Here is a 6000-nt window from a genome sequence, read left to right as displayed (position 1 = left end):
AAAATGGTGTTGTTCAACGATGTTTTAATATAAAATTATACACTGACGTTTCGTACAAAAATACTTTATCAAAGTGAGCAAAAACAACCATGACAGTCCCATCACGCGCCACTACAACGATATTCCCCATATTCCGTCTGATCTTAGAGTCACTGGCCTTCTCCAAAGCTCAGGTTCAGATCACTAGCGTTGGTTGAAGGAACAACATACTATATACCATTACGGCACCCTTGCTGGCCCTAGCCTGATAGCATCGGACTTAATGTCCAATTTTCTGCATTCAAACTTTAATTTCCTTTTGGTCACGCCCTGCCCATTTGGTAGATCGTCATTCTCTCCATTATAGCAGTTTTTTGTATTAATTTCCTGTGTTTTCTAATTTTCTTTTTTCCTTCTTTCTTTCTTTCTCTCTTTCTTTCTTTCTCTCCTTCATTCTTTCTTTCTCTCTGTCTTTCCTCCTTTCTTTCGTTTTTCTTTCATAGGCCTACTTTCATTATTCCTTTCCTTTTTACTTCTTTTTCTTTTCTTTATTTCTTTCTTCTCTTTTCCTTCCTTTCTTTTTTCCTTTCTTTCATTCTTTCTTCCTTTATTTCTCTCCTTATTTCTTTCTTTCTTCCTCTCTTTCTTTCTTTCTTTTCTTTTTTCTTTCTTTCTTTCTTTCTTATTTTTTTTGTTTCTTTCATAGGCCTACTTTCATTCTTTCCTTTCCTTTTCTTTTTTCTTTCTTTGTTTCTTTCTTCTCATTTCTTTTTCCTTCCTTTCTTTCTTTCCTCATTTCTTTCTTTCTTTCTTACTACATCTTCTCTGCTATAGGCCTATGGCCCAAGATTGCCGAGAAGGCATTGATGCAAACACCATGCATGTGAAATGTTCCAAAGGTTAATGAACGAGAATGAAAAGAACATGAGTGCGTATATTTATGGCCTTTACAATATTTCCTTATGTTCTTGTTAGGTATGGGGTATTATTAAAATTAAAAAAATAGTTATATTAAATGAAATCCTGGCACAAATAAATCGTCTTCATTCAATTGTGCTCTCTATATATAAAGCAAGTAGAAATAGCTTGTACACTTTCAACATGGGAACACGTTTTGACGTATCTATAATTAGTAAAAAGATGTAGCTCAGCGGCCAGCCAACAAAAAGAAAATGTCTATAGTAGGCCCTTAGCTGGCCCTATACGTGAAACAAGATTTTCTCTCTGAATTGGCCGTATTTTACGTGTAAGAAAATCAATCGCATTATCGTGTTCACTCAAAAATTTAGAAAATAAATGGGCACTTCTGGGTTGGGTATCTATAGAATTTAAGTATGATATATTTTCGATGGTAAATATATTTCACTTTCAAAGTTTGTAGTTTCCATAATTGCAATTTTTGAATATGATATAAAAAGCGGTAAAAAGTGTATAAATGTAAGAGTATCGGATCATTTTGAATGTTAATAAATGCGAAACGCCGTCGGTAGACACCAGCAATATAAGGGATTGCCGCGATTCTTGCAGTAGCTTTTATGAATAGAATACAATAGTGGATACAATAGCGGATACAATAGCGGAACAATAGAGCTCTAATACGGGCAAATAAACCTCGTCGCGTTTTGCTAAATTTCACTTCTTCTTTTTCATGAACTAACCGTTATTTTTTTTAACTTGTGGCAAAACTTCGACCGAAGTTTTTAATTAACAAAATATTGGTTGTTGGTTTTGTTATTGTTGTAGGCCTATATATTGCATAATCAGGGTATAAATAGGCCTACTAGGCCTATTATAGCCTATAGAAGCATTGATTTATTTCACGACAGATATCATCCAGGATAATTTTAAAAATTTAAAATTTAGAAAATCCAAAGGAAAATTGCCGAAAACGGCTGCCCACAATCAACCCCCCCATCAGCCCATATGGTCCGATCATGGTCGTCCCCTCCCTATCCCTGCAACATATAGGATGACTCACGAGCCGCGGTTTGTCCGTGGCTGTTTCCATTATTACGCCCCTCTGGAAACAAGCCTTTAAAATCAATTGTATTTAACCTTAATGTGTATGGTTTGCTTCTTTTCGCGTCTGGCCCACGGTCCCATGCCTTTTAACTATAGGTTAATAAATGCGTTAGACGCATCAACATCTCAGTACAATTGAATACATGAATACAAAAGCCACCTAAGTCCATGCGAAGTTATTTTGAGAGAAAAACCCGTGTATCATTTTAATTCCTTCAGTTAGATTTACCTGGTCAATATGGTAAGTTTTACGTGCAAATGAGTGGATTAACCTGTATTAGGTATGACGATTAGCATTTCAGGGACTTCGTGGGGTTCATTTTAAATTTTGGACAAAGACAACAATGTTAGAATGAGATTACCACTAGTAAGATAATACAAAATAAAGCACACAGGTATGTATAATGTTGATAAGCATTCTGCCATGTAATATAAACCACACACTTTCCTTTATTAAACCCATTTTTGTTCAAAAGTCATTCTCTAGCAATGAATGTGTTACAAGTGGACTTTTATACATACTGGATTTCAATCAATGTGTTACAAGACTCAAATCATGGAATTGGGTGATTCTTTCATACATGCTATTTTTCACATGCCCAATAGACACAGAGAATAAATTTGAGTTGTTCTTTCATGCATATGACAGGCCTATGTATAGCAACAATTTCCCATGCTTAACTCAATTTGGCCAAAGTATGGACTTAGGTGGCTTTTGTATTCATATATTCAATTGCATTATTTTTACAATTTCTCGAGCAACAAGTGGTAATTTCATACAAATCCCGTGATTTTTGCTATTTCTATAACTAAATTATCACTAAAAATGTTGGGAAATGCAAGCAAATGTAAAAATGCAAGCATCCACCCGCATCCGAAAGCACTGCGCGTACTACACGGATTGCGCGCCCGTGCAATTATACACTATTTATGCACGGCTACTAGTAATTTTCTAACGTTTGCGCTGATTGGTTCTTACTATCTAGAAGTGTATGAATGGTTAATAGTTTACTTATAATTACAAAATCTGGCCTTGTTACACTCAGGAAAGTATTTAAGTACATAACTTCAGAACCAAAGGTCGTATTGAGAAAAAATTATATACATGTATTTGTGATTCTTGGGCCTAGACGAATAATTTGATATACTTTGAAGTGATATTTGAACACTTTCAATTTTTGACCCCTTTATAACCCTATGGGGTCATTTTGGTGTCATTTATTTCAAAATGCTCAAGAGTGCCAGGGTGGCATCCGCCAGATTCTGAACCAGTATGTCACAGAGAAAACACCAAAGAACATTGTGCGGACGCTACTTTTGAGTCAAGACAAAACGTATTTCAGCACCAGACTAACTGCATGGGTATATATTTACATTTGCAATAACTTGATATATCTCAGTTTCGTAAAACAAATACCGCCTGAGACTCAATGACCTGACTGCATCCAGCTGGTTAATAAATCAATAGGAGACATAGACAATATTTGAATCGGCTTGTTTTTGTATTATTCAATGTCCCACATTTCGAGTTCTATAATTGTCTAATCTGTTACCTGACTCTAAAATTTGAGATTAAAAAAGAACAAAAACACCATAGACAAGAGACGACGTGGATGCACCAAGTAAATGAATGCCTGGCAGTGGCAGTGAGCAATCTACAGCCTGTCTAAACAAATTGTGCAATTGAAAAGCGCCCTCTTTGGCAATTAGAAAATACCGTTGTGACATGATGCTTACATCAACGTAAGGGCGCAGTCTTAGCTCTTAAATGCCGTTTGTTCTGTTCAATTTGCTTGATTTAATCTCGAGATATGTTTAGTTAACAACGAAAGGGTAAAATCACAATTGTGCCACTTTTACTAGGGCAGAGGGCTCTACATGTAAATCAATGATAGCTCATATTGATGCATCTAATGCACTCCCCCCTTTGGGCAGCGCGCGTGCATTATGTTGTCTAATTTCTCTCCCAACAAGTATAATACGCGTTCATTGAGCTATAAGTGTGCAATATTTGTTTGTCTTTTAACATGTCTTGAGTGACAAAGAGAACAGTATTTACCATGATAATGATATAATGAGCCAAGACTCCGCCCTTGACGTTGATAGAAGCATCTTGTCACAACGGTATTTTCTAATTGCCGAAGAGGGTGCTTTTTACTTGCACAATTTTTTTTAAACAGGCTGTATAGTGGAAATTTAAAATGAGAATTCTTTGAAAGCTATTAGAATTGGACAAAACTACAAGAATTGAAAATGTTCTCATTTTTATGAAATTTTCTCATCAAAATGAATGAGAAATACTAATACTAACCTGTTAACAACCTGTCACAAATGGTTATTTGAAGCTGAAATTAATGTGAGCTTCCATTTTCATAAGGAATTATTATGATTACTTTGTTTTGAAGCAATACGCATACATTTAATATGTTATTTGTATCCAAATTGGTGTATATAAAATGTAATAAGGAAACAATAACCAGTATCTTGAGACATCTCACAGATTTCATAATTGATCATACTTTACAAAAGGTGTTATCTGAAATTTAAAAATGGGATAAAAAGCAGAATTTTATCCAGCTGGTTAATAAATCAATAGGAGACATAGACAATATTTGAATCGGCTTGTTTTTGTATTATTCAATGTCCCACATTTCGAGTTCTATAATAATTGTCTAATCTGTTACCTGACTCTAAAATTTGAGATTAAAAAAGAACAAAAACACCATAGACAAGAGACGAAGTGGATGCACTAAGTAAATGAATGTCTGGCAGTGGCAGTGAGCAATCTACAGCCTGTCTAAACAAATTGTGCAATTGAAAAGCGCCCTCTTTGGCAATTAGAAAATACCGTTGTGACATGATGCTTACATCAACGTAAGGGCGCAGTCTTAGCTCTTAAATGCCGTTTGTTCTGTTCAATTTGCTTGATTTAATCTCGAGATATGTTTAGTTAACAACGAAAGGGTAAAATCACAATTGTGCCACTTTTACTAGGGAAGAGGGCTCTACATGTAAATCAATGATAGCTCATGTTGATGCATCTAATGCACTCCCCCCTTTGGGCTCGTGCATTAGGGGCATCAACATCAGCGCGCGTGCATTATGTTGTCTAGTTTCTCTCCCAACAAGTATAATACGCGTTCATTAAGCTATATGTCTTTTAACATGTCTTGAGTGACAAAGAGAACAGTATTTACCATGATATAATGATATAATGAGCTAAGACTCTATGGATGGCGGAAACCTTCAAAATACGCCTAAGAATACGCCTAAGAATACGCCTAACCTTAGACGTCTAAGATGCAATCTTAGACGTCTAAGATGCATTCTTAGGCGTCTAAGATGCAATCTTAGGCGTCTAAGAAATTTGCGGTAGACTTAAATCAACGAATCACAGGACCAGAAATCCCAAACAACCAATCATCTTAGGCGTATTCAATTATTGACCAATGAAATCTTAGACGCCTAAGATTTTACACGCCTAAGAATTCTTACACGTCTAAGATTGATATTTTAGTGATGGACGGTATCACCAATGTGATTTTCTCTGGCTAGTAGTAGTCAGGTATTAATGTTGATGAGCATGATGACGGCGACGACGACGACGACGATGATGATATGATGATGAAGATGATGATGATTATGATGATGATGATGATGATGAAAATTAATACACAAACAACAAAGAGGAACAAACATGCCTAGCATATATTTATATACCTCCATGATTCTATTTTTAACATAGAAAATTTGACCTCTTGTCTTCTTACACTTTGCAGACTGAAATTATGCATATCTGATCTCTTCAATTATAAAAGACGATTTGGCCTTGGCCCGGAGGCCTTGGTGAAAATATGTCACACGCTGTTCGAATTATAAAGACATAGTTGGTTGACCTTATAATGTTTGTGCAGTAATAACTTGACCTCTGAACGTATTGGATATAAACGCATCATACCCTACACCGTCAGGTTAACTTTCTTGTTGAATGGAGGTATC

Source organism: Amphiura filiformis, chromosome 10, assembly GCF_039555335.1.
Source record: "Amphiura filiformis chromosome 10, Afil_fr2py, whole genome shotgun sequence".
Classification (NCBI taxonomy): Eukaryota; Metazoa; Echinodermata; class Ophiuroidea; order Amphilepidida; family Amphiuridae; genus Amphiura; species Amphiura filiformis.
The sequence above is the reverse complement of the archived record's forward strand: the minus strand, read 5'-3'. Positions refer to the sequence as shown.